The 12,919-nt window shown below is 32.5% G+C and overlaps 1 pseudogene; it reads left to right on the plus strand.

Annotated features, from left to right (window-relative positions):
* Nucleotides 1–8,238: 8,238 nt before the first annotated feature.
* Nucleotides 8,239–12,919, plus strand: part of LOC101567027 — a 16,576-nt pseudogene continuing 11,895 nt past the window's right edge.

The raw sequence follows: 12,919 nt of genomic DNA on the forward strand, positions 1-12,919 counted from the left end.
AACAGTTTGGAGAAAATCATCATTTTTCTGCCTCTGGCATTTTTTGTGAAACTTTATAAAAGCAGCTTATCAAAGAACAGAACTGTTAAAAATATTTTCTACTGTACCATGATTCTCTTTCATACAAAACCATATCATTATGTAGTCTGAAGTAAGTAAATTTTCCTCTGATTTCTAGCGTTCCTTTATTTTAAAAAGTGTAATTTAAAAATTAAAATCACTTAAATTATTTCCATTAGAAGTTATCCTAGCTATGCAGTTATTACACAGTGCTACATTATGACAATAGATGTTTGGATCCCCCTTATTACATTTGAAGATTAAAACACTGATCATTCAGATTCTTTAGATTTTTGTTGTTTGTTTGTTTGTGTTTTTGAACCGGAAATCAAAATCAGGGCTTAGCTCTTCCAGCCATATACTGTACCACTGAGCTACCTCCAAGCCCCCTGTGCAGAAATACGAAAAAGAAAATAGAATAATGACTCTTGATTTGCATTCTCTGTCTACCTAAAGCACATCTACTTTACCTGTGAATGAATCCAGGGCTCATTTCCTCATTTCACCTTAATGATTATGAACTTTTTACACAACCAGTTTTTCTGCTGATTACAATTTGATGAAGAAAATGTCAGAAAAATTAAGTGAAATCAAAATGGCATTCCTTGGGAGAATATACATAAGCCCCTGTACAACATCACCCTGTAACCCCATGTCTGCCGGGTTTGTAAATCAAACTTTCCTAGAGTAGACTATACTATTCCTGGATCCATGGTTCATGAATAAAGGAAAGATCACTTACTCTTATGTCTTTTCAAAAGCTGAGCAAAAGCATCTGTCACTGTAAAATCTATGAATATGCATGCCTTAGTTGTAGATGAGGTACAATACATCTATTCACCATAGTTACAAATCAGCTATGCCTTAGAATAACGTAGAAATTGATACAAAGGAAAAGCACTCTTCCTAATGCTAGTTACTTCTGTGGAAGTCTGTCCCTTAAGTGACATTTATAAGAGAACGTACAGAATTATTTATGATTGTGAAAAGTGTACATTGTTAGCAGATCTGCATTGAGTTGCTCCATCTGTTTCTCATAATTCAATTTGTATTTCATGTCCAATGTCATGATAATCACTGTTAAAATTGATAATTTAGTAAGTGGAATTGTAGGTTTGAGGGTTTATTTTGATTTTAAAACCATAATAGATCCATATAAATACAAATATTGTACATATTAGTGGGATACCATATACTCTTTGCTTGTGTTATATAATATCCAAACTAGGTCAAACACGTCTATCTCCACAAATATATACCAGTTCTTTATGGGGAAAACTGTCAAAATCATTCTAGTTTTTGAAAAACATACAGTACATTATTACTGCCATAGTCATTATACTAAGCAACAAAACTCAGAACTTCTTTGTCCTACTTGACTATAACTATAACTCTAATGTTTCTAGTTTTGATCGTGTTTTAGGATTTTTGTCCAGAAAAGTGTTAAAAACACACATAACGTGCATTTTCTCCCTTTGGTTTCCTTAATGTATGGAATCAGTAAAATGATTATATAGTCTACCATTTTCATATGATGAAATCTCACAAATTCTGCTGTGTTCTTGAGTCCCACATCTGTACACAATGATTTAAAAGTTTTATTCTATTCAGAATATTTATTTGGCGAGTAGCAATGTGACCAATTATATAACTTGACAAAAATTAATATATGTACAAAATGTAGAACCTTGGTGTTCACCTCACAAGAGTGGGAATCAAGAGGTTGGCATTTAAATGCCACCTAATACTGAAAATACAAAGTAAACATTATCAGTGTATATAGTTCTTCCTTATATCGTGTGAGCTTATCATATATGTTTACCTAACTCACTGAAACAGAAAAGAACATATAATATATGAATTTCTCTATCATTTCAGTCTGTAGACTGAGCAATATTTGTATATTTTCTATTTCAATCTCAATGTTACTCAGATTTCTTCTATTTCCATTTCATAAAGAATTCTACTTTCACTTTATTAATGTTATTTTGGAAAACCATTCAATAGCATTATTTTAACACTATTTAAAAGCTTCACAGTATATTTCCATTGTAATACACAGACTTATCTTTAGATATTTCCTCTATTACTTTTGATAAAAAATAGATTTTAAAGATAATTTTATTTTTTTCTAAATGCCTCTTGCATTTTAATATATATATTTTTCAAGCTAACAATAGCCTGAAAAAAAGCTATTATCTCTTTGCTTATAGGCTCTCCTTTATGCGTAATATTGTAATAGTATTGAGTAGTGCACTGCAATTACTTCAGAAATTTAATTATATGTACATTTTAATTCACCTGGATTTATATTTCATACTATAACCCTTTCTAATTATGTCATAGCTCTCCTTTCTATCTACAACAAATTTATTCTTTACTTAATTTACAATCATTTTTGTGACACAAAAGTTGACCTTCTGTTTATAGTGCAGAAAAAGTACTCTTTGCAGAAATATTTTTCAGATAAAATTCAGTTTAAGTGCACTTTCTGAGCTGGGGAGACAGCTTGGTAGCCTAAGTTCCTATCTAGCAAGTACAAGGACCCAGGTTCAATCCCTGGTACCACCTGATATGCCCAACCTGAAACCAGGCATGGTGGTACGTGTGTCTAATCTTAGCACTGGGGATTACAAGAGACAAGAGGATCAATTCAAGTTCGATTTGCATAGTGAGGTCCTGTACCAAAAGAATAAAAAAAATAAGTAAAATGCATTTTCCTACCTTATATAATTATAGGTACCCTCTTTAGAGGAGGTTATCCTATCAGGATATAATTTTAGATTTTTAAAGTCATGACGGTCTGAGTTCAATCTCCAGTACCTCAAAATAAATAAATAAATAAATAAATAAATAAATAAATAAAATTGAAAAACAAAATCATGATGCTACTCAAACAGTGCCATTAAATATTAGTTTCTTTATTTGACAAAGAACAATTTGTAAATTTAGTATTTTACAATAGTAAAAATATTCCACTTTCATATCACCAAAACTTAGATGTTGCAATTATAGACACTGAAGTCTTACTAACTTCCATGGAAACAACTTATGTATTTCGTTCTTACTTTAGATGCCAAAATGTTTGCTGAATACTGATAACCTTGAAGTATAGCTTTACATTTTTAATAAGGCAGGTAATTAAGTCAGCTTCAACTGTGGCTTTGCTCTATAAGGCAAAGTATTACATGCTGGAGGAAAAAAAAAAAAAAACGCTTTAGTTCACATTAAGCACTTTTTTCTTGCCAATTAGCCAAAACATATTTTCTTCTATTTGCTTAATATTTTAGCAAATTTTGTACAATAAGCTTTTAGTTTTACAAGAACACAGGTGGAGGTGAGCTACATGCCTTTGCACTAATGAGATACTTGTTCTGAATCAGTCAAAGTGCAAAGGCTTGATCGCTGCAAAAGCAAAGTACAGACGAAGGTTGGCTAGAAATCATTTCCTAATTAGCAAGGAAATTCTGCCTGACTGATAATTTTAGTTAGATCTAAGTCTTTCCTTCCAACTTCTACCTCCTACCACCAGCTTATATCCCAAATGGAATGAGTAAAATCTTTTTTTTTTTTTTATTCCCACTTTCTTACATCTGTCTTTTATCTTTCCCTGCAGTGAAGATCACCTAAAGAGACAGCGAGTATTTGCATTTTTAAAGATCAATAAAATTTTTTATCATTACAGATGATAAATATTCAAAGAGCAAATACTTCTCTGTTTCAAAATGTCAAACTGCTGGAACTCCTAAGTGAGCCCAGGTTTATGTCCAAATGTACCGATCTTTCAGCTTTTCAACAGTTCTTCTCTATTCATTCCTCTATACCCGCTTCCTTCTCTTCCTCCTTTCTCTTTCTTACCATTTTTCTCATTACTTCTCCATATCCTTTCTACTCCGAAGTAATAAGAAAAATACATGCATAAAATTCCAATAGTAATGAGCTTTACAATTAAAATAATAAACAATATTGGAAGCAATTATTTTTGATAATGTGAAAGAAAAAAGTCACTAAATTATAAAAGTAATATAGAAAACATGATTGAAAGTAACTAATACAATCGCCTTCATAACAATTTCCCCCCAAAATTTATATGTGAAATTATGAAGTGAATGACTGAAAATTCTATTCATGCTGAGTCAAAATATAAACAGCAGGTGTTAAATACATTGAGATGATCCATTAAGATAGCTTTCTTCTCTATTTTATATGTTAGTTTCCATAACTATTAATTGGGTTTCATTTATTACCCTTTTATTTTTTTAATAAATATTTACTTCAGAGACAGTATGGCAGTAATTGGTATGTCATGACAAGCAGAACGTATTTAGAAGACCAGAATGACAGACATTCCAAGCATGATCCTACCATTACACATTGCTTTCTTCAGTGCAGTTGCTTAGTTCACAGGTATCAGCATATATAGTTAGTCAGGGTGGGAATCCTACCAATTAACTGCTAGTTTCAATACCATGCTGCGGATTCTCAGGATTATTGTCTTATGCATCTTGGGCATAAAAATGTATGGCTTTGCCCCTGTCATGTTTCCTAACTTTTCTCCTTGTCTTTTTTCATTGTCTAATCCTCAAGTTCTTGCTTTCCTTTTAATTGCATTATACTTTTCTATTTTTATTTCTTGTTTTGAGTGCTTATACTAGGGAGACTATATGATATTTACACATGTGAGTCTGGTTTATTTCACTTGTAAGTATATCTTCAAGTGGCATCCACTTAAATATAAAGGCTTTGAGTTTATCATTCTTTATAGCTGAGTAACACTCCATTGTATAAAAATACTGCATCTTTTTCATCCATTCTTCAGGTGACGGGCACCTTGGTTGTTTCCAAAATTTGACTATTATAGATTGTGTTTCTATAAACATAGGTATGATATTGTGTTTTCAATTCCCCTGGGAAAATTCCCAGTGGGGGGATAGCTGGTTTGAATGGGATTTCCAGTCCTAGTTTTTAAAGGAGTCTTCACACTGATTTCCACAGGTTTCATGTATTATAGACTACAAATACTTCGCTTTCCTTGTCAAAGAGTTAAAACTATCACAAAAATCCTTCAATTGAGAATCGTGTATCTAACTGCATATTAAAGTTAAACCTAATAAATGGTCAACTTTTATTAGACAATTCTGATTCCATATATATTTCTAGAATGTATTTTGCACACCACAAAATAGGACCTACTTGATGGGCTAGGAAAACAATCCTAATTTTTAGAGACTAACACATAATAGAGTTCCACTTTTGTAAACAAGGAGCTTGCTACTCTACTTTGAGAGCTCATAATTTTCTCAGACATTACTTCAAAAGAGTCAGTGTAGCAACTGTTGCCAACCCCTCTTTACCCTAAGAGAAAACTAATGTTTTATTTATTTTTTGTGGTTTTTGTTCACTTTTATTACTACTACTTTAAAATACATAATGATTGTGTTCACTGCAGGGAATTGATACATATACATGACACATTTCAATCTTTTCTTTTGCCCCCTCCCTCCATCTCTTTTATTTTTCCAGCAGCTGGGTTTATTTATTTTTCTGATAAGACCTTATAAAGTGAATTGTCATATGTAGATATTAATGGATCAGAGAGCATATAAAATGTGTGACAACTGTATAAAGTCACTATTCTAAATGTAATGCCTAATAAATTTAAGTACCATAATAATAAATGTGTATACATAAATATTTCAGATGGTTATTTTATGTTTTAAAATTATATGCTGTATGAAATGATACGTTAGTGTTTTCTACCCAAAGTTATGTCTCTGAACTTTTTCCATGCTATTAAATGGAGAGTCAATTGATCCTTTTTAATTATTATATTATTTCTCATGGATCTCATGTTTTTATTACAACTTTTTATCTAAAACTACAAGCACATATATACTTTCTATATAAATGCACATAGATAAATATAGATATTGATGTAAATATAGATATTTGTACTTAAATTGACTCAAAAGTTTAGTAAATTTAGAGTAGTGTTAACACTTGTGATTTACTTTGAAATTTCTTCAGGAGTGCTATTTTCATTAAATGGTTTATCTCTAAAATAGGACCATTGCTTTTGACCATACAGCTCCACTGGTTGGAGTAAGAAACACTTAGCAAGTTAGTAAAGAACAGTTCCAGGTCTATCTGTGGTTGATATATAGGTCAGTAAAGTGTAGAAGAAGACAAACTCACGCCAAGTGTGGGTAGCACCAGGCTTTTGGCCTGGGTGCATACTAAGGGGAAGAAGAAGAAATGGCTCCTGCTTGGGAAGAGCTCCAGCCGACATCGCTGAATCTGGACATCACACTCCCCTTCCTTCAGCATTCCAACAGAGACTCCCAGAGCAATTCTGCTGCAAGCTTCCAGGTCTTTGATTTTGTTGTGGTGCTGCATCTGTGATCTATCTTGCTCTGAAGTTTCCATATTCTTGGGCTGAGAATCATTGCCTCCTCTCACTTTCCAGGGTGGAGAAGGCACATTTTGAACACTACCTCTGATCTCATAGAAAACCACTGTGAACTCTTCTCTCTACTCATATAAATCCGACTAAGAGTGCCTTCCATAATTATATGCACCTTTGCGATTGACTCTGTTCTCCTAGAGAAATCTTACTAATTTATATTTTTCTACCAGCAGTGCAGGCCTTGAGGGACCATGAGGCTTATGTGCCTTTAGAACTTGTTTCTGGGAGAAGTTCAGAAAGCTTTTGCAATGCTAAGTGAAGACATTCTATAATATTTTAATCTGAGTTGGATGGGAGATTCTGTTCTCAGCTCTGAAGTACAGAAAGCTGAGAGAAAAGTAGACACTAAAGGCCACACTAAAGAAGTTCACATTGGGAACAGGAATTTCATTTTCATTTGGAATAGATTTTTATTTGCCTCTGACAGAAAATTTATTTCAATTTTGACTTTGTCTTGTGACACTATGTAATGAATGAGATTAATTGTGGTGGACTAACTTATTTGGATAAGGAAATTCCCAGGAAGATCAGCATTTAGATTGTGGTGTGGGTATTATGTATTTTGCCTGCTTTTACCCAAATCTACAGTAAGAATCAGAAGCAAATGGAAAAGCCAAAGATTTGAAAACTTTGCAGTTTTGTCAAAATGAAGTACTTGCAAAATAAAGACAAAAGAGAGCATTGTTGCTAAAAAAGATTAGCATTTATATGAAGCCAAAAATGTATTTTGCTTTTTTTTTTTGTTTGTTTGTTTTTGCTTTGTTATATAGAAGAGACATGCCTGGAAGGTATTTCAGGAAAAGAGAAAAAATCCACCCCTCACTGATTCAAGAGTACAAGACTCTAAAGTAAGCAAAACTGTAAGAGTAAAAATTTGTCTGAGAAGAGAGTCCCCAGGATACTGGCTAATGCTTGGTTGCTTAGTGAAGGGAATCATTCACTTTAACCATCCAGACACTAAGTCTATTTCAGCTATGGTCAAAGAAGATCCTGTCATTACTAAAACTTGTGACTAACCTTCGTGTCAGGCATGCAGCATGAATTTCTTACAGTGCACGAGTTTGGGGGTCAAGGATGCTTCCAACCACATTTCACAAGGTGTGGAGTCCAAGCAAAAATATGTAAATCATGTTTCTTGTCAGAAACTCCCCAGAGTTCAGTGTACAAAACTGAAAAAGAAGTCAAAGATGCAGTGGATAACCCTAAAAGTTGGAGGTTCTACCAACATGGAAAGTCTAATGAATAAGTAGTCATAAGACACTCTCAAGAGAGACCAACTGGAATGCAAACAGAAACGTAATAGAGGCAACACCACACGATCCCAATGGAGCTCCCATCTCTGAAGAACCTGTGTTAAGTGCTGCACACACCTCTAGAGGATTCGGTGTTTGTCTTTTCTGTTTTGAATCTTACTTGGTCCAGTTTCCATTTATTCTCCTTTCCCTTGCTTTTGCAATGAGATATTTTACCTTGTGCATTGTTTGTTGGAGCAGTTTCAGTTTTGGCTTTGATTTTTGCAGGGGTTCATAGAAGAATTTGCCTTGAGTCTCAGAGGAGTACTTGAGCTCTTCATTTATTATAATTTATTGTCATTATTTTTCATATTATTTTTAATATGGTGCTACAGAATAAAAGCTATTACCTCATGCAACCAAGAAAGTAACCTGCTGCTGAGTTATGTCTCTAGATCCAAGGGAATATTTTTGACAATTATGAAAAAATATCATTTTCCAGATATCTCTCAGAAAATTGCCGAGGAGACTGATCAATTCAACATAAAAATTAGGAAAAACAGGAATGTGAGAATACTGACGTTTGAGGACTTAATCACGCACCAAAATCATTTTGATGTCAGCTGTGGCCTGAATGAAAGGTATGTTAAATGACAGTATTAACAAAATGCACAAAGTGACCACAAAATGAGATTAAGTAACACCAACCCGAAAGAATATAAGGAGAGGGCCTGAGACATAGCTCAATGGCATAAGTGCCTACCAGGAAAACACAAGATCCTGAGTTGATCCCTTGTATGGAGGGATCATTAAAAATATTAAAATTTATGTATATAAATAATGCTGATTTAAAAACATTAATAGTTGACTTAGTGTACTTCACAAGTTAGAAAAAAATAAATTCATCTTTCAAAAATCTAGACAGTTATTTTACTTTATTTTTATATTCATTTTTAAAATTTAATATGAAAAATTTATTCCTTGATCTCCTATTTAAAACTATTAATTTCAGTTTGGACTGGGATTAATTAGTAGTCTCACAGTTTTCTGTTGTTTTCATTTTGGTTGCTTTATTTTGTAAAACTTTTCCACTTAATAGTATAAGCATTTCATGTATTTTGAGATTTAGCTATAAGATGAATCAACTTCTGAAATATATATTCTGGTTTTGTTGCTGTTATCTTATACATATTAACTTTCTTAGATATTTTCTAGATAGATGGTAAATAGGCTGCATCTTACCCTTTTGCTCTGTAAAGGTAAATAGTGCTTTTCATCCTTCTTTGCTTTGTGCTCCTTCAGCCTTGTACATTTTCCTTTCTATTTTGACTCTTGTTTGATGATTTGACTTTGAGTTATGCTTAACCATCACCCAAAGTTTAACATATCCTTCTCCAGCACCTGAAATTTCTATTTGCTCTGATTTCTTGTTTGATCCAGCAGTCTGTGGTATTTGCCAGAAGCAGAATGGAAGTGAAGAGGAAAAAACAATGGAAGTGGTACTGCTCCTTGGTATCACCCTAGGCCGTCTGCTCTCACAGAGAACACTAGTGGGTCCTTTCTGTCCTTCTAAAATTTCTCTTCCATATATTAGCTCCATCCTACCCTGTTCCTTCTTAGATGCCACGGGTAGCCAGAAAGTGCTTCTTCCTTGGAGACCTGATTCCCAGCTCCAAGCAGCCTCTGTCCCAGGCTCTTGGGTTAATATATGCTGTGAGACAGTCCTCTTCTGACATCTAAATTGTCCTTCCTCCCAAATTCTAGATTCTTATAACCTCAACATCTCTTTTTTTCAAGCCAACCTTTGCTGTAGTAGTTGCTTCTGCAGTTTCCACCTCTACTAACTCAATTATCTTTTGGTATTTCATTATTTTTTTTAAAAAAACATTACAACCATCTATTTAGTTCCCATTTCATGGTATAAATTTGAGTGATACCAGATTTTACCTGTTAGCTTTATGCTTAATGATCTTTTATTGGCCATTTTAAAATTAAGGACTATGCCACCTTGACAGAGGCAGGTCTACTGATGGGCTTCATCATTCTTTATGAACCTGGACAAAGACCCTGCTCTTTCATCAGGGGACCCCAAGGTCTTTCTAAAAGTGCACTCTCCATGGCCCAGTGCAAATTTCTAAGGACGATCCTTCTCATTCCTTGTGTGAAGAGTAACCGTACAACTACTAAATGTACAAAGCCAAAGGGGAGGACATAGAATGTCTTTTTCCATATTTAAAGTCTTGGTTAACTATCTTTTTGATGTTGTTGTTTCTGCCTCAACCTTACCATCTTTGGCATTTAGAGTGCCATGTACCTTTTTTCTTAATTTATCCTCTCTGTGAAGATTTTACTTAATGCTTTCTCCCCTGCAATAATTGCTCTTACATATTTAATCTTGTTATGAATTCAGTCTCCTGAATAGACCCACTTTCTGATGTTCATCTGTCTTTAATTAATTTGATACTATTTTAAACTGTCCCACTTCAAGAAGCCAACCGTCACCCTTACATTCTGCATTAATAACATGTTCTAAAAGAAGTGTCCAACATTGGTGATTAATTTAAGGCACAAGGTGAAAATATAAGGATATATTTTTGAAAAATTACAAATAAAATTTCTCAAATCTTACATGATATAAAGCCAGTATTAATATCTACTTAAAAACCAAAGGAATTATGCTTATCCAAATAAAATATATTCAATTGAAATAAAATAAAATATTAAAAATAATGGGATATGCACTATGCTAATTTATATTTAAGGATTTATTTTTGTATTTTATAAAACATACATTCATAGCTTTATCATGAAAATTTTACAAATGTTCAAACTCACACATTTAATCACATGAGATCTACTAATTATTGCACATATTCAAACAGCAAAGTTTATCTTAGAAAAAAATGGATTAAATATTGATCTTGCCCAGGGTTTAGGACCTAATTTTTGGCTTTACTTTTTGCATATAAAGTGTTAATATAGTAATGAAAAATAATAATTCAAAAATAATTGTTATGTCAGATACAATAACTTGCTAAAGATGAGCTCTTTTAATTGTATTGCATCCATTCTTTTCTGACAGCATTGATTTGACAGAACTGTTCTGCATAATCTCAATGGATCAGAAAAATGAGGCTTGCCCAATCAGTAAGTGATGCTTCTCAGTGCCATGACCTACAGGGGGCAGAAGTAGGGCTGGGATTGAATTAGCTTCATCTGTAGAACCTTTAACTCAGCAGGAGATAAAATGAATTCATCTATCGACAGTGGTCTCTCTCCTCCATCTCACGGTAGTATTATCCAGTGGGCTGTGATCTGATTTATACGGATAATCTTCTAATTTCTATGTATAATATTATCTGAAATAAAAATTAGTTATTTCAGTGACAAGATCAGCCATAAAGCCATTTCAGTACTTGCCTTTAATGCATTATTTGATTAGAATATGGTCTTCATACACTGTTAAGTAATAAAATAATACTTTTGTAATGTTTTAAGTTGAAGAATTAAATTTAAAAAAATTTACTGTCCATGAGACATGCTCATTATGAATATTACAAAATTGCTGCATGTTTTATACTTACATCTTAAATCATCTATAAAGTTATAGAATAACCATTGAAAATAATAACTTTTAGATTATACCATGAAATAGGTCTGTGGCATAAAATCAAGTGCTAAATAAATATTTGAAAAAAGTTCTGCTTATGATTATGTTGAAGGAATTATGAATAATATTTCAAAATTATTCAAAGGAAAAAAATCACAGAATTTCAAAATTAAGCATTTAAGAGTACCCGCATGCAGATAATAAAAATGGATAATTTCTCCCCACACTTATATATTCGATAACATTTTTGCAATACATTGCTGCAAATAAGAACTTCAGTTGAAAATTGTACTGATTATGTAACATTAAATACTAAGCAAAAAATAAAATAATGAAATGCTAATTTTTACTTAAAGATTTATTTTTGTGTTTTATAAAGCATACATTCATAGCTTTATCATTAAAATTTTACAAATATTCAAACTCATATATTTAATCATGGGAAATCTACTAATTACTGCACATATTCAAACAAGAATGTTTATCTTAGAAAAAATGGATTATATATTGATCATGCTCAGGGATTATGACCTAACTTTCGGCTTCACTTTTTGGATATAAAATAATAAAATTCTAAGCAAAAAGAAGATATGTAGTTTCTCATTTTCCACCTTCAATACATGGAATAAAAAAGACAAAATTCATAATCTCTTTCAAGGAGCAATAAGAAAAACAAATCTCAAAAGATTTTAATATTTCACAGGTTGGTAATTAAAAATGATATAAATTTCAAGTTATTTGAGTGTACAAATCTGAATTTTTTAACGATGTTTGGAGTCAAAAATGTTCTAGGATAATCAGATCTGAAATGGAATGACGTGCTTAAGACATTCATGTCAAATAAATCATGATTATGGTTTCATCATGTATTTTAATTTATATTACAGAAATAATATGTTTTCAACACATGAATGTTGTTTCTTTTTTATAAATGTGGAATCCAGTTCAGGTGGGATTATTAAATGTCACACACAGCCAACAAAGAAGAAATTAAACATATTATAAAGTACAAGTTAGCCATACCTGAGCACACTGCCTGAGCGCTTAGTTTTAATGCTTCCTTTTCTCCTTTACTGGTGTTCATGAGTATCACTAGGTAAATTTTCCACTACATGGACTTTGATCAATTCTAAAATTCCTATGAAGTCAGAGCATTTTATTCCAATTAGAATACATTCTCACACCCATGGCGCCCCAGGCTAAAATTTTCAATTATTTACCAGAAAAAAATAAATTTTATAATTTTTAATACCTTAAGTGACTTCAAACTGTAATGAACAGGAAAAAGCCTGCAAGACAGCTTTTATTGAAAATTAACAGCTTGAGTCTCCTTTTTATGTATTAGAAAGCTTTCCATCCAAGCTGTTGTCTCTGATATTTGCCTTTAATATTTAGAAGTGAAAGAAGTCATGCAGATAACAGCAGCTTAAATAATTGCACATTTCTTTATATTAATTGCTAAATACCCTTGCCTACGAATGATAAAGTGATACTGATGACAATGTGCAAAATCAGAGTAAATGTCCACAGTATTCACCCAATTATTCCATC

The sequence above is a fragment of the Octodon degus genome, unplaced genomic scaffold (genome assembly GCF_000260255.1).
Source record: "Octodon degus isolate 3935 unplaced genomic scaffold, OctDeg1.0 scaffold00018, whole genome shotgun sequence".
NCBI classification, from domain to species: Eukaryota; Metazoa; Chordata; class Mammalia; order Rodentia; family Octodontidae; genus Octodon; species Octodon degus.